The following is a 22,244-nucleotide window of genomic DNA, read 5'->3' as shown; positions in this document are numbered from 1 at the left end:
TTATAATTCTAAAATATTAAGAGATGTGTTACCTTTCTCTCCAAGCACCAAAAATATGATTTTTTATTGATTCCCAAGGGTGCGAGGTACTATTATAGGTAATGGGGGTAATACAATTCTGGGAAAAATTATAATGACATTGTAGAATAATATCATGTAAGGATATTCTTTGCTCTGTAGGCCATGGCAATTCCATTTCAAACTGGCTGTCAATTTCTTTTTGTATAGACAAGGTCTTAGTTACATTTTCTGCACCTCTCCCAGGAGCAAGTAGTGATAGTCCCTTCCTTTGGTATCCACGCAAGCCAGAAACCTCCCTTTAATTTTACACACAAAGGAGAAGTGGTTTGATTTTGTGTCATACAAAAGGGAAGCTGGGTGGCCACCCCTGTGTAATTATACTTCCTTGCCCCACCCATGGTCCTCCTGGATGACCAAGGTGTTTGGTATTATTGGTGACTACATTAGGCGGGGGATCAGCCCACATAAGGGCTCTTACCCATGAAGGGTCAGGAACATAAGTCCAAAATACTTCCCTATTTGCCCCAGGTAATATTACCGTACAGCTGATGACTGCTAGCATGGCAAGAAAGACGTTCTCAGGCGTTCTTGGGGTGGGCCAATCTTAAGACTTGGCAAATTAGAGATAATTAATTCTGTGGAGTACCCCAAACCCTAGAGCCCTGGTCGGCAAACTGCGGTTCGCAAGCCACATGCGGCTCTTTGGCCCCTTGTGTGTGGCTCTTCCACAAAATACCACAGCCTGGGCGAGTCTATTTTGAAGAAGTGGTATTAGAAGAAGTTTAATTTTAAAAAATTTGGCTCTCAAAAGAAATTTCAATCGTTGTACTGTTGATATTTGGCTCTGTTGACTAATGAGTTTGCCCACCACTGCCCTAGAGGATTGCGAACACAATGTGGTGTCCCTGCTGTGAGCTGGTCCAAGAGAGGCTAATACATTAGGGACCTGTCTAAGATACCTCTGTGGTCCCATGGGATCCTAGCAATCTATTCACCCGAAAAACAGCTAAGGTGTTTTGGTCAATTAATTTAGCCTTGTGATATTTTCTTGGTATTTTCAGGGGGGCTTAAGTGGAGGCCTTCAGCACACTAACAGGGCCAGATGAGGTGAGCCACTGTTGGCTCAGAGAGAACCTTACCATCTTGTCTTCTTCTTGACATGATAATCCTAGCCCAGGTTGAGGCTCTGTTGGTGCAGCCCCACTTGTACTATATATACCTCTTTTGGGCTAGGGAGAACAGAGGTAAGAAACTGGGCATTATCAAGGCAGGTGCCTGCAACCTGAATCCTATCCTTGCAGATGTTTCAAGAACAGATCTGCAGGTGGAAGCTAAAATGACACCAGTAAAAGAAATCTCTTCTTTTCTACTGGAGAAATGGTCACATAATTACCCCTCTGCCTTAAGGTCATCTACTCAAAGGATGCAGAGAATAAAGCAGCACAGAATGTGGATGACTTGGGCATGCCGGTTATTCTTGGGTCTCCTTGGGACAGTGGCCAATTTCTTGTGTGTTCTAGAAGTGCTGGCATGAGATACACTTAAATCAGTAATCTAATGTTTTCAATAGATTATTCCATTTTATTAAACAAAATAACCACATAGCTCCATGTTTTAAAAAATCTAGTTTAATTTTTTTTCTTCCATGAGCAAACAGAATAGAGTGAGCTGATTTTATAAGAACAACATGTAACCTGACTTGGAACATTGGTATCTGATACTCAGAATTTACTGACAAAGTGGAATGGCAACGGGCACAGCCGAAGGGACAGAAGTAGGGAAGAAAGCAAATACAGGTGCTGGAACTAGAAATATTATCTGTGCTGAGTCCTTCTTTCTATATCACTTCCTTTTTTCTTAGTACTGGAGAGGTACAACATGAAGAGAGCTCGAATCCAACTCATGTTTCCTCAGTGTGACCATATTAGCATCTCCAACTGTATCATAAACCATCGAGTGAGATACAAGATGCCTTTATGAGCCAATCAATTAGGAGTCGTTTATTGCACAAGGCCCAGAGGGAGGTGTCTCTTCCAAATCTCTGAGCAACAAGTACAGGAAGTTTTTTGTATTTATACCTTTCGAGCTTCTTTGTCTGCACATTTTACAAAGGGCTCTGTGTGAGTTGTTGTTACAGACAGTTTGTAATCTTGGATACATAAAGACAAACATTTGGCATAAGAATATGGAAATTATTATCAGTATTAGTTCATTATGTTAGGTGGCTAGCTTGCAAGGTCAGACAGTTAAATTTATCTTTTTCTGTTATTCAAACTAAAACATTATTTTATAGAATAAGAGACTGTCTAAAAATGACAGAGTTTGCAGAACAAGGGACTATCTAACAATAGTAGAGAATTCAAACAGCAGTTTTATACAAGATGGAGGTTACTATGCTTCACAAAGACCCCTTTATCTTTTTTTGCACAGTCCTGATCTAGAGAGGTATAGCATGGTGACAAAAGATAGCAAGTTATTTAAAGATTGGACTCAGATAGCCTGGGACTGAATTCGAGCTATGTGGACCTGCACAAGTTTTTTTAATTCTCCAAGCCCGAGTTTTCTCATTTTAATGACCCCCGAATTAATCCTTCATGTGTGGAACAGGTTCCAGCAAAGGATACAGAATTAAACTGAGATTTGAGCTGTTGACTAAGGGAAAGAGTTTCTAGTTTGATTTCAGCCAAGTTATATGCCTTTTGAAACAAACAAGTAAACAAACAAAACCCTAACATTTGATGAAAAATATAACATAGTCCAGTTTCCATAATACAATATCCACAATGTCCAGGAATCAATAAAAGTTATTAGACATATAAAGAAACTAGGAAACAGGAGCCATTCTCAAGAGAAAAGACATTCAATGGAGACCCCCATGAGGGGACTCAGATGTTAGACTTACCAGAGAAGGCTTTCAAAACAGCTATTATCGCCTGGCTGGCATGGCTCAGTGGTTGAACATCGACCTATGAACTAGGAGGTCAAGGTTCAATTCCCGGTCAAAGCACATGGTGAAAGGGCGGGGAGACTCCATGTTCCTTTTGTTCCATGTCTTCCACCTCGTGGAGTCAGGTTCCCGCCCTAGAACCTCTCCAAGAGCCCAACCCACACCTTTGAATTAGCCAATAGAAATGCAAGGGAAAGTAAGCCGCGCCCTGCCCCCATGTGCAACCTGACCCCAACCAATCAGCAGAGGCCACACTACCTCACCCCTCCTACCTCTCCCAGGCCCCCTATAAATCAGCGAGTTTGGGGTCTTGGGCTCTCTCTCTCTCTCCACCTCGCCGCTGCGCCGGTGTGTGTGTGTGTGGGGGACTGGGCTCGAGCTAGCTCGATTAAAGTCTCTTTGCTTTTGCATCGGACTCGGCTCCCTGGTGGTCTTTGGGGATCATGAAATCTGGGCATAACAATGGCTGGGTTGTGGGCTTGATCCCCAGTGTGGGGTGCACAAGAGGCAGCTGATCAATGACTTTTTCTCATCACTGATGTTTCTATTTCTCTTTTCCTCTCTCTTCCTCTCTGAAATAAATTAAAATACATTCAAATATAAAAATATATCAAAAATAAAGATAAAACAGTTTTCCTCCATGAAGTAAAGAAAAATGTACGAGTTATAAAATAACTTCTCAAAGATGAATGTCTTTTCCAATATTAATAATTTGAAAAGTCTGTGCAGCCTTTTATACTAGCTCATCAAAACTCGATCATGTGGTCATAGAAAGTGGATTAATTATAAAAATATTAGCAAGTAAGATCAATAATGGATGGCAAAGAGCTTACAATGTTAAGTAATCCAGCATATTTTTTCTACAAAAATGTGAAATTATAAACACTTATTGCCTTAAAGTTGTGAAGCAAAAATTTTGGCAACCATTAAAATAAAGCACAGTTACCATTTTCCCCTGTGAGTGTATGTGAGTGTGTGAGATAACAAGTATACAAACAGTTTTGTTAACTATAGGCATAGTGATGTTCAATCTTCAGAAATTATTCATCTTGCAGAACTAAATTTTGCAGCCTTTCACCAATATCTTCCCTATCCCTTGCACAGCTAAGAGGCTCACAAATGATGTTGATGGTGGTGGTGTGAAAACCACACTTTGAGTAGCAAGGCTATGAAGGAGATAAAGGACCAATAATCAGAAATTTATTAGACATTGAATAGAGAAATTGAAGAAGATAAAAAAAGCATATATGGTAGTCATAGATAGAAAGAAATTAACACCATTACAATTGTCATATTACCCAAACCAATCTATAGATTCAGTGTAATGCCTATCCATTGCATTTTTCACAGAACTAAAACAAAGAATCCAAAAATGTATATGGAAGCACAAAAGATGCCAAATAGCCACCACAGTCTTGAGAAAGAAGAACAAAGTTAGAGGTATCAGGCTACCTGATAGCAAACTATTCTACAAGGCTATGTTCATCAAAAGAGCATGGCACTGGCATAAAAACAAAAACCTCAATCGGTGGAACAGAATAGAGAATCCAGAAACAAACCCACACCTATATGGTCAATTAAAATATAACAAAGGCAAGAATGGGGTAGAGACAGTCCATTTAATAAATGGTATTGGGAAAACTGGACAAATACATTTAAAAAAGTGGAACTAGACCACCTTCTTAAACCATATACTAGAATAAACTAAAAATGAATTAAAGACATAAATGTAAGAGGTGAAACTACAAAACCTGTAGAAGAAGCTGTAAGCAGCCTGGCCACTTGGCTGAGTGGATTGAGGGTTGCCCAGGCATCAAGAGGTCGATTCCAGGTCAGATCACATGCCTGAGTTGTGGGCTTAATCCCAAGTAAGGGGGTACAAGAGGCAGCTGATCTGTTTCTCTCTCATTGATGTTTATATATCTCTCTCTCCCTCTGTTTCTAAAAATCAATAAAAACATATATTTAAGAAAACATAAGCAGTAAGCACACTAATATTTGCCTTAGCAATATTTTTTTCTGATCTATCTCCTCAGGCAAGGGAAACAAAGTAAAAAATAGACAAATGGAACTACATCATACTAAAAAAATTTATGCACAACAGAGGAAACCATCAACAAAATGAAAAACAAAAAACACACCCTACTGAATGGGAGAAAAAATTCACCAATGATACAGCTGATAAAGGGTTAATATCCAAACTTTATAAAGAACTTATCCAACTCAACACCAAAACAAACAAACAAAAACAAACAAAACAAAAAAACAACAACAAACAAAAACACACACAACAATCCGATTTAAAAATGGGCACAAGAACTGAATGGACACTTCTCCAAAGAGAACGTAAAAATGGCCAATAGACATATGAAAACATCCTCAGACTCACTAATCATCAGAGAAATGCAAATTAAAACCACAATGTGGTATTACCTAACACCTGTCAAAATGACTACCATCAATAAATCAACAAACACTGCTGGTGAGGGTGTGGAGAAAATGGAACCCTTGTGCACTGTTGGTGTGAATGCAGATAGGTGCAGAAAACAGTGTGGAGTTACCTTAAAATATTAAAAATGGAACTGCCTTATGACCCAGCGATTTTACCTCTGGGAATATATCCAAAGAAACCTGAAACGCTGATTCAAAAGAATATATGCACCTGTATCTTCATTGCAGTGTTATTTGCAAGAGCCGTGATTTGGAAGCATCCCAAGGGTCCATCGGTAGATGAGTGGATAAAAAGCTGTGGTACATTGACACAATGGGACACTATGTGGTTGTAAAAAAGAAGGAAATCTTACCTTTTGCAATAGCATGTTTGGACCAGAAGAGCATTATGCTAAGTGAAATAAGCCAGTTAGATAAACACAAGTATTATATGATTTCATTCATATGTGGAATCGAATGGACAGTATAAAACTAACAAAATAGAAACAGACTCCTAGATAGAGAACAGAATGGCAGGTGTCAGAAGGGTGGGGAGGTGGGGCTGAAGAACTGAGTACAAAAAAGGCGAAGGAAGCCCTGGTCGGTGTGACTCAGTTGGTTGGGCATCATCCTGTGCACTGAGTTTGCTGATTCCATTCCAGGTCAGGACACATGCCCAGGTTACTAACTCGATTCCCAGTAGGCGGTGTGCAGGAGGCAGCTGATCCATGTCTCTCTCATCAATGTTTCCATCTCTCTATCCCTTCCCCTTCCTCTCTCTCTAAAATCAATAAAAACATATTTAAAAAAAACCCAAAATTCATTTATCAAAAACTTTAAAAACACATTTTTAATACTTAATACATAGTAACTAAGGGAAACATCTGACTTTATATTTTTATACTACGCACACTAGAAATGGTTAAACGCTGCCTGTCCAAGAAAAGAAAGATTTCAAAGGTGTCTCAGACACCCAGGCGTTTCCCTATGGTTTCTGAACACTCATATCATGATTCTCAAAGTGCTCAATACCCCAAGGTAATGGAAATATTTAATATTGGGGCCTCTTTTTTTACATATAATCTTTGACTCTTAGGGATTTTCCCTCTTAATAAAACTTAATTTTATTCAAACCAAATCAAATTCAGTCTTGTCTTCTCATCAATTATGAAGTCAGACATGAAAGGCGGCATGTGCAATGATTACAGTTCAATGAAAACCCAAAGTACGTAAATCCATAGACACACAGAGAGATGAGGGACTTTCAGGGGCTGAGAGGGGAGGGTGAGCAAGGACTGGCTACCACCTGGACTGGTCTGGATGAAATATTCTGGAGAGGGATTGTGATGTGATGTCATGGTTGCCAAAACTGGTGAATCTGCTTAATGATGTTGAAATTGACACTTTGAAGGATCACAGAGTTAAACGTTATATAATTTAAATTAACTTTATTTTTAATACTATTTATTAAGTTTTATTGAAAATACATTTTATTTTACTCAGTAGTATAAGAAAAACACAGTAAAATTCAAAGTATATGTAAGATGAACACAAACATTTTGAAAACTGCTATTATTGGGGAGGGGAAGCCCCCTCTGCCATGGCAGCTGACACAGGCTGCCACCCAGGACCTGGGACCACAGGCCTCACAGGAGCTGAGGCGAATAGCTCATGAGCTGCAGGTGGTTCCACATCTGGAAGTTCAGTGACAGCTGTGCCTGGAGCTCAGGAGAGGGCACCAGAGTTGGCGTTTCCTCTTTAGGTGTTTCTTGATCTTGCTTTGAGCTGCTTCTGTAGATCCAGGAAGAGAACATGTTACACTATGACTGCCTTTGTGTGCCTTCCAAGCAAGGGAACCTCCTATCTCTATCACTAAAGTCCTAGTTCAACCCCCAACCCAGGAAGTCCTCCAGAATGCAGGCCATGGGGCACTGACCTGAGCAGCTCTGTGCTCCTGCCTAACCCCAGCCTCTGGGAGCTCTTCTCTGTGTGGTCCAGCCCGATCCCATCCCCACTCACCCACACCACCAAATCTACATGTACAGCTCTCTTTGACTCTTTCCATTTCTTCTAGCAGTCCTTAGACCTCTGTCCTCTTGCAGAAATTCCACCATATGTGGGATCCAGGTTATGCCAGCTTCTCCAAATCACAGCCCCATACTTCCCTCACGGCCCTGATTCCAAGCCCACTCACGTTTTGTGCTGGTCCAGAAGTCCACCTTACTCTTCAAAACATGGGAAGATGCAAGGATACATCAAGGAGGTCAGAAGGATGTCACATCAACTGTCCTGTGGACACTACCTGCCTGTGCAGCCTAGTGTGACTGAATCGTTCCCGACTAGAAGGAAGCTCTGCAGTGCAGGCTTGGGGTCTGCTCTGTGCACTGGATTATGGTCAGTACCTAGAGACAGGACTGTACCTGGCAGGGCTGCTCATATTTGCTGAATGAATGAGCCCACATCAGATAGCTGGGTGACCTTGGGGCCCCAATGCTCACACCTAGGATTTCTAACCTGTCTTCACCCAGGACAGGAACCCCTAATGGACTCTCCAATCTCTTTATCAAATGAGAAAAAAGCTTAGCCCAAGGCCCAGATGAAAATCACAAATGAGGCAGAGACTTCATCAAGAGGAAGAGAAAATGACCAGTTAGCACAACCACAGCCCCTCCAGCACACCTCTCCACTGTCCAGGCAGCCAGACAACACTTTCTAGGGAGGACTCACCTCTCCCTCCACCCGAGTCCCTACAATAACCCTATGAAGCTGGGCCTAGGCTCTCCCCATGTTCAGAGGACCAAACACTCAGAGAGATGCAGTGACTGAATTCTCACAGCAAGCAGGTGGCTGAGTGACCACTGTGCTGTGGAGGGGCAGGGCTCACCTGGTACATGGTTGGTCCCACCCACATTGGTTAGTAGCAAATGTTCTGTATTAACACAGAAGGGTGGGTGGGGACAAAGGTGGGGTCGCTGCCCAGGAAGGCAGCACCAGGTATTTGATCAGTTTTTCTAGTCCTTGTACCTGGGAAGTCTGCACCATACAGGTCCTTTTTATTTTTTCCCTGCGAGGGTGAAGCTTATTTGGAACCCCGAGTGACTGGTGCTGGGGCCACTTGACTGTTTGGCAGCTGGAGCCCAGGCCTAGGCTGAATGGCTCAGAGGCAGCAGAGTCCTGGCTTCCGGAAAGGGCAGGTGGAGAAGGTGAGTACAGTTCTCGTTGGGAGTGTTAGGGATCCTGAGGCCATGCCTTCCATGATTCTCCAGCTCAGTACTGCCCGCCTGATCTCCCACCCACCAGAGAGTTCTGTTTAATAAACAGAGTAGTTGGGGGCTCCCAGAGGGTGCACCAAGTTAGTTTCCAGGTTGTGAGCCCATTCACACAGTACCATTTCTCTTTGTGTTTCAATGGTCTGTCTCTGTACTAAACGGAAATGTCCCCTGCTTGGCTTCAGCAGGGCCATAGGCTAGAAGGTGGACAGGGAGTGCCCAGAAAAGCAAATGGGGAAGTGCTTGATGTGGGAGGACCCGTGGACTGCCAGCTGGAAGAGTGTCATGTTGTGCTCCTCAGATGAGGGCGGGCAACTCACCCAACTGCTGCTCCTGGAACAGATGCAGGCTGTGTGGGGCTGCTGCTCCTCGGACCAGTGCGAGCTGCTCTCAGTGCTGCAGTTCCTCCTACAGGGGCGGGCTGCTCATACAGCTGCTGCTACTTGGACAGGGAAATGGGCTGCTTGCGCAGCTGCTGCTCCTCAGGCTGAAGGGAGCTGTATGTGCAGATGCTGCTCCTCAGACGGGGGTGGGCACCGACCCAGCTGCGGCTCGTCGGATCAGTGCAGGCTGCACAGGATTGCTGCTCCTCAGATATGGGCGTTCTGCTCATGTGGCTGCTGCTCCTCAGTCCAGCACCGGCTTCTCGAGCTGCTACTACTCCTTGAATGGGGGCAGGCTGCTTGCAGCACTGCTGTTCCTCCTACAGGGGTGGGCTGCTCACAAATCTGCTGTTTCTTGGACAGGGGATGGGCTGCTTGCACACCTGCTGCTCCTCAGGCGGAATTGAGCTGGACCTGAGGCTGCTGCTCCTCAGATGGGGGCAGGCTGCTCACCCAGCTGCTCTTTGTCGGACAGGTGTCAGCTGCATGTGGCTGCTGCTCCTCAGACCAGTGAGGGCTGCACAGGGCTGCCGCTCTTAGGACATGGGTGGTCTGCTCGTGTGGCTGCTGCTTCTTGGACCAGTGAGGGCTGTGCAGGGCTGACACTCTTTGGACATGGGTGGTCTGTTCATGTGGGTGCTGCTCCTCAGACCAGTGTGGGCTGCTCGCAGTGCTTATGTTCCTCCTACAGGGGAGGGCTGCTCATACAGCTGCTACTACTAGGACAGGGGATGGGCTGTTTGCAGGGCTTCTGTTCCTTTTGAGGGCAGTGAGCTGTACCTGCAGCTGCTACACCTCCGATGGGTGCAGGCCACTTACCCAGCTGCTGTTCGTCAGTTAGGTGCAGGCTGCATGTGGCTGCTGCTCCACGGACCAGTGCCTGATGTGCAGGATTGCCGCTCCTCAGATGTGGGCCATCTACTCATTTGGCTCCTGCTCCTCTCTCCAGGGCAGGCTTCTAGGGTGGCTGCTGCTCCTTGAATGGGGGCGGGCTGCTTGCGGCACTGCTGTTCCTTGTATGGGGGTGGGCTGCTCACAAAGCTGCTGCTCTTTGGACAGGGGATGGGCTGCTTGCGCAGCTGCTGCTCCTCAGGCAGGAGTGAGCTGTACGTGTGGCTGCTGATCCTTGGGGGAGAGTGAGCTATACGTGCGGATTCTGCTCCTGGGATAGGGGCAGGCTGCTCACCCAGCTGCTGCTCATCCGACAGGTGTAGGCTGCGTGTTGCTGCTGCCCCTCAGACCAGTGCGGGCTGGGCAGGGCTGCTGCTCTTCTGACATGTGTGATCTGCTTGTGTGGCTGCTGCTCCTTGGTCCAGGGAGGGCTGCTCGGACGGCTGCTGCTCCTCAGTCAGGTGCAGGGTGTGGTCTGCATGCAGCTGTTGCTCCTCGGAATGGGGAGGGCTGTGCTGAGCTGCTGCTGGTCATTTGTGGGCAGGCTGCTCTTGAGGCTGCTGCTCCTGGGATGGGGCAGGCTGCTTGCAGGGCTGCTCTTCGGACGGGGGAGTGGGCCACTCACACAGCTGCTGCTCCTTGGACAGGGGCAGGCCATGTGAGGCTGCTGCTCTTAGGCCTGGGGTGGGCTACTCACGGCGCTGCTGCTCATTGGATAGGAGCAGGCTGCTCACGTGTCTGATGCTGGCAAGGTTGCAGTGCCCTGGGCCACTGAGTCTCCTTCGCCAATTCGTGTTGGATGTTATTTGTTTCAGCTGTTCATTCTATCTGCTCTGGGACAAGACTAGGGACACGTCTGTCTATCCTGCCGCCATTTTATCTCCTCCTCACACCATCTTTCGTAATAGTCACAATCACTCTGAGAGAAGGAGCCCGGGCTCACCAGCATGCAAAGGTAGCAAGCCCAACCCTTCCGTCCTCCCTGGCAGTGTCCCCTCGACCCCTGTACTTGGTTTTGTTGGGCAAAAGCATCACCTTCTAATTCTTCACTTTGGTGACGACAGCAGCTCCATGGAGGGCGTGGCTGCATCCTCACCACTGCTGGGCAGCCTGCTGACCAGGAGAGACTGGAAGGGGCACTTGAGCATGTTTTTGGTTCCAGGCTAGTCTTTTTTCTCTGAGTGTCTCTTCCTGTCTGTGGGCTGGGCTGTCATCCAGTAATCCACCTGAAGCCCCATCAGCTTGGTGCTGATATTCTTTCTGCCTTGGGGAGGTGGGTAGTATGGCGTCTTTGGTGGTGAAACCTGTATGACGGGGTGGATAAAAGCATGCTGACCCAAGGGGACTGTATGGTGTGTGTCTCCTCATGTGGCCCAGGACAGTCCCACTATTTCAAATTCCACTATCCCCATGAAGGGAATGAAGTGGAAGGACTCTTCTTCATTGGAGCGCTTCTGCTGGTAGGAGATCGTGGCTTTCTTGATGGGAAACTGGTGGACACAGTTGACCCCCTGGAAATACTGTGTATTTCTCAAAACATGCCCAGCATGTCCTGCATGCCTTCCAGGCCTCCAGCTTGGGGAACAGGTCCCACCAGACCAGGGCTTAGAAGAAGTTGTAGCGGTAACCCATAGAGCACAGGTACCTAGTCATAGGGTGGGAACCCAGTTGCCCAGCCAGTCGGGCTTCTCGTGTGACAGCAGCTCCATGAAGACCCACAGCACAGCGCTGAAGTAATGCTGTGCCCCTGCCACCACGATCTTCACTGGCATCAGGGGCTGGGAATTGTAGTGAGAGTAACTGTATCCATGAGAGGATGGTGCTCAGGACACGCTCAAGGCCCACTGTCATTGAACTTTTCTAGTGAGTCATACAGCAGATCCATGTCCTCCTTCACCTCAGGGACATTCTCCAAAGACTCCTCCTCCAGGTCCGGGTCTTTCTCCCACATTTGGACTTTGCGCAGCCACGCCCCAACTTTCTTGTTGGCATCTTGTTTCCTGGTCATGAATGATGGTCTTACTATTTCTTTGTGCTGCTTCTTGGGTTCTTCCACTTTGAAGTCCTCCTCATCCTGGTCCTGCCTGTGCCCAGGATCATGGCTGGCCTGCTGCTCAGAGATGATTTCATATTCTATTTCAGAGTTATGAACCCTGGACTTGGCCTCCTGGATGCTGTGAATGAGATCAATGGGCTGGCTGGACAGTGAAGAGATGCTGACTTTGGCTACATGGATAGATGCCTCCCTGCTGGTGGTGTAGAGGCTCAAAACCTGCTCATCTTCTGGGGGTCGCTGCATCACCTCAGCCATGTCGATGGTGCCCATGGCCAGCGTCTGGTAACCCAGGATGGTTTGGTTTTCAAGACGCAGCTTCTTCTGCAGCATGATCTGTAGCTTGTTTCCTTCCCTCTTGATGGAATGGGGGTACTGCAGGGAGAAGGTCAGTGCCAGCTCGGTCTTCACTGGTCCCCTGGTGGGCAGCACAATCTCATCTGACCTCAGGACACACTTTGAGTCATTAATCCTCACAGCAATCACTAAGGAGGTGAGCTCCTTGGCCAGTGCCTTGAGAATCAGCAGCTTAGTCAAGGTGAGGCTGCATAGCCTGGGCACACAAGTGGGGCTGGAACAGCCCACCTCCCAGGTTCCAAAGAGGTTCATAGGCACCAGTTTTTTGCAGGCAGCTGGCATGCTGTCTAGGCCGGCAGGTGGTGATGAAGCTGTAGCTGCAGGCCCCATAGAGGTCTTATTTCTACCCTGTGTTGGGACAGAGTGGGCACATGCCATCAGAAGCAGCTCATAAACTTTCAGGTGGTTTGGGGGCCGCAGCTCAGACTAAACTCCCAGGCACTCACTGATTGGTAGCAAGGGGTGGGACAGGAGTGACCACAGGGGCCACATGCTAACCTGGCGGTCTCACAAACTCTGAGACCTAAAGTGACCACAAAGGATGGTCTGAAATTAAAACTTTTAAATTAAAAGCTGTTTATGGTGGTCAGTCATGTCCTAGGCCTGCATCTTCCCTGACAAGGGTTAATCTTTACCTTAACTGAGTTTGTCTATTTTCTTTTTCCATCTAGAATAATATATCTTTGGAATGTCAACGTAATTTTCCTTTTTCAGACCCTGAAAGCACAGGCACCTCTCTGCTCTCTGCAGTGACCACACATCCCCTCATTGTTATTTGGTTCGTTGTTGACTGTTAACTACCCTGCACACACTCAAGTGAAAGAATTACGCGTCTACCATTTCACTGTTCATCCAACCTCAGAGTTTTCCCCACTTTGCTTTCTCCTGGCTCCCTAGTCTATCACCAATGGATTTCATGAGAACCACGTAGGTCTCCTGTTTGAATTTTACGTATAAAATTAGGTGCAAAGCTGCCATTCTCCAGAGCATTATCTCCATCCGTTGAGATTTTGTTTCCCAGTAATTGGTGACACTTTGGCTCAAATAAACTCACAAAAATTCTTCACAGGTTTGAAAATTTCTTACATTGACATGAGAAAAGATACTCGCAGGAATTATAGGTAAGGAATGGTGAAACACATTAGTACCTTAGGTCATTTCTTAGCAGAGGACGGACAGCACCTCCCTGTATTAACAGCATCAGTCCTGGGATTTCTGACAAAACATCTCATTCTAAGATGAGAACACAGAGGCTTTTCCTGGGGTGGGAGGGTCTGGATATTAGGACAAGTGGGGTGTTCAGGGCAGCACTGCTGACATGGCAACAGGACGGGATCATATCCAGGTCCCACAGCAGTGAAGAGATGGATCGCCAGCCCTGATAACAGGTCCCACTCCTGGTATGTTGTGCAGCCCACGAGGACCCAGCTCCTGACCGGGAGGGTATATGGGGATGTGGTTCTTGGGGCAGCAAATGGCAAAGCAACAGACTTGGTACCTTGAGCCCCATGTCCTTTTGGGAAAAGCATCCCCATTAATCATGATAATGTGTAAGAGTAGGAGAAAGTATGTAAGGATTGTCAGGACATCATGGACATGTGGAGATGGGCATTAGAAAGGGAAAGGCTGGCTCTAGCTGGTTTGGCTCAGTGGATAGCATATTGGCCTGTGGACGGAAGTGTCTTGTATTCAATTCCGGTCAAGGTCACATGCTTGGGTTGCGGGCTTGATCCCCACGAGGGGGAGTGCAGGAGACAGCCAAGGAAAGATTTTCTCTCATCATTGATGTTTCTATCTTTCTCCCTTTCCCTTCCTCTCTCTGACATAAAAAAGTATATTGAAAAAAAAAGGAAAGTCTGTAGAAAAATGCAAAAATACTGCTGACTGAGCATAAAGTGAAATGATACAGTCTCCCTTCTGATATTCCCAAAACTTTGTGGACAGTGACTTTCATCTTATCTAAAAGGGGTAGACATTGAGAGTAGGTTGGAAGGAGTAGATGTGGACCCAGATTCCTTTGGAAATTGGAATCTGGGAGGGATCTCTGGGGAGTAGCAGAGAGCCTTCTCAAACCTGAGGTCCTCTTTGACTGCAAGGGGTCCTGGAGTCTGGGTTAACCCAGCACCTACACTCACCCTGCGGCCATGCTGCACACTGGAGGATGGATGGGGCACCTGCGCCTCCTGCAGGGGCATGGAGTTGATGACTCCATCTGTCGGCTCCTCTCTGTTCTCCTGTGCAGAGCTCTGTAAAGACAGTTCCCAGTCACCAGGGGGAAGCCTCAGAACCCTGTTTTGCTGGTTCTCTGCCACTGTGACCCTCCACTCCAGACACACACACACACACACACACACACACACACACACACACACACACAGTGTGATCTACTGACACCTCTACTGGTGACAGCCTGAGGGCCTAGGATTCCCATTGACACAGATAAGGGACCCCTCTGGAAGCCCATCTCCACCTGCCAACCCTGTGCTGGGGTGTGACCATGACAGGACTGCTAGGTTATCGCAGACACAGCAAACTCTTTCTGTCCCGGGAGTATGTGGGCTGCACAGGGATGGCTCACAGAGGTGGCCTAGCCAGCATTGGTCTGACCTGGGCCACCTTGTGTTACCTGAGGCCATATTTTTGAAAATGGCCAAAAACGTCGGGGACGAGGGTTGAACCATCGTCTGCACCGTCTGGAAAAGCTCTCATTGCGGGGTCTCCAGAAGCAAGAGCACCAATCACTGGGAACACAGCAAGAGAACATCTTGCACTGGCAAATGCCTCTTGGCAAGTGAGCTGCCTGTGGGGCTAGATGTGGGTGCCTGGTTATGGGGGTGCCAAGTTCTAAGGATAGTGACCTCAGTACCTGGGATTGTCTTCTCTGAGTCCCCTCATCAGCTATGCAAATAGTCCTGTGGGCTGCTGTCTGCGGACCCTTCTTCTTCAGGAAACACCTTATCTGTACACAGTGGCAGCAACACACCCCTCTCCCGAGAACCTTAGAAGGCCTGGTTGCAGCCAGGGTCCCAGATTTGAGGAGTCAGACCTGGGCTCAGACTCAACCCCTCATTCTTACCTCTTCTGGATCCTGGATAAGTCATTGTGCCTGTCAGGGTCCGTCTCTCTCCTGCCTGCACAATGGGTTATGCAGCAAGTGCTTCTTAGGGCTGTTCAGGCTCATGTGGGGAGTAGCTGTAAAGTAGGAGGTGGACTGTCTTGTGTAGGTCATGCCTCCAACCTCTTTTTCTTTCTAGTTGTCACCTCCTCTGTGTATGCTTTTCTTTTAATCCCACCCAAGGTCATCACATCTAACTCTGTGTGTATGTGTGTGTTTGCGTGTGTGTGTGTGTTTCTGTGTGTGTGTGTAAGCATGCCAGTACTCACTTCCTAGGTCCCAGTACATAACAGGCCCCACATAGGGAGGAACAGGCAGGAGATTCCTAATCTGTCAGGATTTCTAATTTGCAAACTAACTCTGTGGAGGGGCTGGGGGGAGCCTCGGCCGAGAAGGTCTGAACATTTCTGAACTCTGGACTCTGAATGTCATGTACATTGAGCAGCATCTGCCTGTCTATGGGCCCCAGCTTCCCAATTATCCAATGAGGGTGTGATTCAAACTGCTTAAATGTGAGCTCAGTATAAAGGGAGCCCAGTTCTCTCCACCCTGGGTAGGCTGTGGACAGAGGTGCACATCTGAGGTTCCAAATCTGGCCTCCTTTTCAGACAAATTCTGGCCAATGCCTGTCTAGGCTGCCGAATGCTCACCTTCTCCCCATACCATCTCCATGTCTGTACACTATCCACCAGCAGAGCCTTTTCCATAGCCCCTGAGCAAACCTGGGTGCACCTAGGACCCCAACTTTGAGGACACACAGCTGGGCTTATCTCAGGCTTTGCATTCTGACCATCTGTGATCCTGGGCAAGGCATGGACCTCTCGGGTCACCGGTTCTCTCCTCAGTGACTCCCCATGGTCTTCTCCTTCCTCGTGTGGTGTGAATGTGTGCCCTCCTCTTAAGTGTGGGTGACTCCATAGAAGACGGCAAAGGGATCCAACTCTCATGATATGGTTACAAAATGTTAGTGCCTAACCCAGACAGAGTGGCTCAGGCATTGTCATTTGCACTGGAAGATTACTGGTTTGATTCTTGGTCAGGGCACATACCTAGGTTGTGGTTTTGATACCCCCAGACAGGGTATGTATATGAGGCAACCAGCCAATGCTTCTCTCTCACATTGGTGTTTCTCTATCTCTCTCTCTCTCAACCATTTTTTAAAAAGTTTTTTAAAGAAGTCACTGCCCATGCACTTGATCACTCTGACCTGTGTTCTTTCTGTGACTCTCAAAGGACAGAGCAGCAAGTATAGTCAAGCACTGGATAATGAGCACTGCAGAAGGAAAGCAATCCCAGTTTGGGGATTTATCTTAAATGCTAAGAAGACAGAAACATGATGTGTGTGTGTATAAGACGTTTATCAGGGCCTGGTTAACACACACACACACACACACACACACACACTCACACACACTCACTCAGCAACTTAAACTCCCTCCATTAGAGATACAAGGAAAGTGCACACTCCATTTGATTAAGGGCACACAGTGAAGCCATTCTAAGTCAGTATGTATTCCACTTATATGTGTGTTCATGATCATTGTTATGTTAAAAACAATTTCTTCTCACCTAGTAAAATAGAAAAAAATGCCAATTATGCTTCTGCAATACTAGTAGGACCTATTCCTCGCTGTCCCTGTGAGAAGGAAAGGAGCAAATTCATGCAAAGTATGCGGCACTGGCTGAGCACGCTCCTTGCTGCACAAGGTGTGCTTTCTAGATTACAGATCTGATCACCTGTCTTCCCTAAAACAGCTGAGCTCCCCATCTCCTCCAGAACAGCCCAGGTTTGTGGCCAGGTGGTCAAGGCCTCAGGATGCCCCATCCCCAGTGGATCTTCTGCTCCCCTGGTCTTACACCCTCTATTCCAGCACTTTCCACAAGGTCACAAAAAGCTTCACCTCCGTTCTGCTGACCGGCTGTTCCTTTCACCAAATGTACTTCTCCACTCTGCTTTCCCATTATCGGTCTAGTAAGACCCTTTATCCGACTCAAACTTTTCTTCCTAGTCACATCAACTCTTGCCCCAGAGGTACCACTCCGGCTTATGCCTTATTTTTGGTATTTATGTATTTTAATGATTGACCCACTCCACATTTTGCCGAATTGGTCCCTTAATTAGATTATTGTAACAACAAAGAACTCTTCTCTGAAGCCCTTTTTCACAATCCTGAGCTATAGATTCCATAATGTTATAGTGGATTTAAGCTGTGAAGCCTCAAAATAATACAGCTAGGTTAGCACTGATGTTCTCAGATGTGGGGAACCTGCCTAATTAACATGACCCCATAGTGGAATTATGCTTGAATTTGAATTCACCTGTGAGGCACACAAAGGAAGCCAAGAGCATAAGTGTGAAAGGCTAATGACAAATTTGGAAAGGCAAACTGTGAATCTTTATTTCTAATGCTGATCCAACTTCCTATATAGGGTCATTATGTTTTGGTGGTGTTCAAAATGGTAACCTACTTTCAAATTTAAATGTTAAATGGTGAGGTTTACATCAAAACTAATATTCCACAAGCGCACATTTAAAGCAAGAATCACTACTCTGGGAAGTGAATATGGTTTCTTGGAACCCAACATGCAAGTAATAGATAATCCAGACATATGGACTTTATTGCTACATGGGAATTACATTTAAAGTTGAGGGAATTTTATATAAAGCAAAACTACACCCCTAGTAATTTTGGCATATTAAGTTATCTTTACTATTTTTTCCTAGAAAATAGGTGATATTTCTATGTATACATTTTTAAACATAAAATCTGTTTTTACCTCATTGTCCATCAGTAGATGAGTGGATAAAAAAGCTGTGGTACATTTACACAATGAAATACTACTTGGCCATAAAAAGAAGGAAGTCTTTTGTGACAGCAGGGATGGACCTGGAGAGTATTATGCTAAGTGAAACAAGCCAGTCAGAGAAAGACAAATACCATATGATTTCATCTATATGTGGAACTAAACGAATAAAATAAACAAACAAATAGAAAGGGACACATGGATACAGAAAACAGACTGACAGCTGTCATAACACAGGGAGTTGAGGGGTTGGGTGAAAAAGGTAAAGGGATTAATTTTAAAAAAACCTCATAGACACAGAAAACAGTATAGTGATTACAAAAGGGAAAGGGGGTGGGGAGACAGAAAAGGGTTAAGGGGAGCATAAATGGTGATGGAAGCCAACATGTCTTTGGATGGTGAACACAATATACACATGATGTGTTATAGAATTGTACACTTGAAGTATATATAATTTTATTAACCAATGTCACCCCAATAAATTCAGTAAAAATTAATGAAAAAATCATTTTCTTGAGTGCTTGAATTTTATTATTGGCAACAAATACTGTCAGTTGTTTTCCTTGAAATAGCAGGTTCACTTCATTCATTTTATTTCATTTTTTGGTTCATTCTCACACAAGGATATTTTCCCATTGATTTTTAGGGAGAGTAGAAGAGAGAGGGAAAGACAGAGAGAAACATCAATGTGAGAGAAACACATTGATTGGTTGCCTCCTGCATGAGCCCCAACTAGGGCCTGGACTGGGAAGGACCCTGAAACCGAGGTATGTGCCCTTGTCCAGAATCAAACCCAGGACCCTTCAGTCCACAGGCTGATGCTCTATCCACTGAGCTAAACCAGCTAGGGTGCTACATTCATTTTAAATAAATATCTGCCAAATAACCAAGTCTCTATAACCATAGTATGTCAGTTTGTCCTTTAAGTAAGATGGTATTCCAGGAAAAAAAATGTCTATTTAGCTCTCAATTCAAGCAGTCTCACAGATGCTTTTCCTCATTACATCGATATTTAAAAGGATGGGTATTTAAGTTAGTAAAAATAAAAATTCTTACTGCTTCATCACAGAGCTTTTTAAAGGAATCTGGGCTTTAAAACTTTTTAAATTTACTGCAAGTGTGTGATGGTGAAGAAAGCAATGGGTACCAGTGTGGTTGGGTGCCACTGCCTTGCTTCATGAAACGGCACTAGCCGTTTTACCCACTGATGCTTTGGCACCATTGGTGCAAACAGAACACAGTGAAAAAAGCAAATAATGCCTTGTTATTACTCAGAAAATAGTTTTGACCTCGCAGGACCTTGGGAAGGGTCCTGAGGGAGCCCTGGACCATGCTTGGAGGACTGTTGCTATAGAGCATGAGACATGGTATGGAAATGAAACCCCCAACACTCTGGTTGGCAGGGGTGACTTTCTGGAGGAGATGATGCCCAAACTGATTTGTGGAGGTAAATGAGTTGGGTGCAGATGGGAGCAAGAGAAAGGGGACAAAAGGGAATTCTAACCCGTGGGGATGGGGGCAAAATGAATGAAGGCCCAGGGCAGTCAGTGCTTTGGTCAGGGAGATGCAATTCTTTCAGTACATATGCTTGCAGGAGGCAGAACGTAATTCTGAAGGCCCAGGAGGTGATCTTGATGGATTTCAAGCAGCAGAGAGATAGGATCAGGTTTGCATTTTGGAAAGATTGGGCGGCGACCATGTGGCTGATAAACGGGTGTATATGCTGAGGGTCCAGAAGAAGATTGCAGCTCTGGGAAGAGAAGAGAGAGGGAAATATACAGAAATGATAAAGGCAGTTTATCCACGGAAACTGGTGGCTTATTGGATGGTTATGGTGAGGGAGAGCTAGTAGTGTCAAGGTTAATACCTAAAGTCCAAGAGTAACTTCACTGGTTATTCTGAAAGACCATCATTTAATATTTAAAATAATAATTATTATACAATATTTCAAACATAGAGAAAGATACAATAAAGCTCCTTTCTCATTTATGTCTTTGTATTGTATGTGCATATATTATATTTTAGTTCACGTGTTTTATACTGTATAACTATATATTGCAGTTCAATTGCATGCCCACTCCAAATTACTGTTAAATACACTCTGCTGTGCTCTTTGGCTGATACAAAAAGGAGACAAACAAAGAGCCTGATATCAATTCTAGATTGTACAGATGCCTTTCTCCCCCACTAGGATCCTCATTCTGTGTAAACATTTAGTCATTCTGCAAGAATCCCAGGCTTGACTCTCCTACTCCTAGATGATTTCATCTGTTTCTATAACTCCACTTACCAACTCTGATCCATGCTTTGTTTTACCTCTCATTCTACTATTCATTTGGATATCTCTTGAAAATACGCCCAAAAGGATCAGAGCCATGTTCCCTATTTTCATTAAAGGCTCAACCGTATTTTTTTTTCTCAGCAGCTCAAGCTTAAAACCTGTAAGACATCCTCTTACTTACAACTTTCATACAAATTGCCACCCCATGTTATTTCCCTTTCCACATTACCTTGGCTTCCAGGTCCTTTATCTATATGTTCACTATTTGTTTAGATTGCTCTCAATTCTGTAGAGCTCTTTAGATTCTTCAGAGCTGCCTAATTAAACTCCTGATGTCACCACCTTTTTCTGCTCCCTTACTTCTCTCTATCCAATCTTACTTCAAGACAAACTCTCATCATTGCTTCATGTAGAGCTGTTGTCATCTATCATCTATGCATCTATCATCTATGTATCTAGGTATCTATCTACCATCTATCATCTGTCTACTTATCTATTCATCTATCTGAATAATGTCACAAATACCCCTAGGCACACCATGCAATCTGAAAGTTAGGTCTTTAGTAATAACTTACATCTAACTACATTGTAGCTTCTGCTGCATTCTTCTAACTCTCCCCTCTTGAATTTGGTCATTCATTAACACAGGTTCATATGCATTTGTAATGAAAATCTTTTTAGTTAAAAAAATAATTGGTCTAGTTCTCATCCTTGGTATTTTAGAGGCGTAGAAAGCATTAAAAGATCAATAACACCATCTTCTAACATTCATGGACAATTCTTGGCATTGTGAATTAGCTATAAGAGATAATTTTCTATTTTTACTGGCAGTGTAAAATAGTATATACTAAATCAAATTGCACACTGTTCTAAGACATGTCAGTCTACCTCTTCAAAATGTTGTCTTGTTTGGGAATATGATATTTAAGGACAATCATTTATATCTTATTCATATTTTGAGAAAAAATTTTCTCATGAACAGAATCAAATCATAGTAGTGGAATTCATTAGTGGTTACTTAGTGACTTGCTGGGTTAACTACCTCTGGGCACTATCACCTATATAACCAGGTCTGGCCATCCAGAATACATGCTCATCCTTGCTGGGCCATTCTGGACAAGCAAAGCAACTTAATCCTCAATACTTCACTTATTTGGCACCCCGATTTTTTTTCAGTATAGCTTTATTTAATTTTATAAGTAATTAAATCAATACTTGAATTAGAATATTTGTTAGTTTAGAATGCAATTACTATTGATGAGTGTCATTTGAGGGAGAGTGGTCTACTCTTTAGAAACAGCCTAGTTTGCTTTACAATACAGCAAGAACAAGACTGCTTTCCCAGGTCAGTGTATTTAAAGATTTCCTGGATGGGTAAGTAACATTCTAGGATGATTATGCCTGATCATTGGCACATTACATTTCAGGGGCTGATATTTTTCATTTGTTCATCCCACTTTCCACCAAGAATTATTGGATATAGTTTCTATGACCAAGATTATGAAAGGTAGAGTGATGTGTTAAGACCTGCTCTCAGAAGGTGGTAAGCTGAGCGGAGATGGATAAACATAATAGCGCAATAAAATTTGGCCATTTGATGAATGGTTTATATCCTTCAAATAAAGAATGATCACTATACTCACATCTTGTGCGAGTGGCAGGCAGATGTTACTAATGTGGATGTGGAAGCTA

The 22,244-nt window shown here is 44.8% G+C and overlaps 1 protein-coding gene across 1 annotated transcript in view; it reads left to right on the top strand.

Moving 5' to 3' along the window:
* Positions 1 to 22,244, top strand: part of LOC308252570 (phosphofurin acidic cluster sorting protein 2-like) — a gene marked incomplete at both ends in the record, with an annotated part of 211,747 nt that overhangs the window by 100,009 nt on the left and 89,494 nt on the right. The gene's annotated exons all lie outside the window — the stretch shown is intronic.

The sequence above is a fragment of the Plecotus auritus genome (genome assembly GCF_963455305.1).
Source record: "Plecotus auritus genome assembly, chromosome: 7".
In the NCBI taxonomy this organism is placed as follows: Eukaryota; Metazoa; Chordata; class Mammalia; order Chiroptera; family Vespertilionidae; genus Plecotus; species Plecotus auritus.
This window is presented reverse-complemented; position numbering and strand designations above follow the sequence as displayed.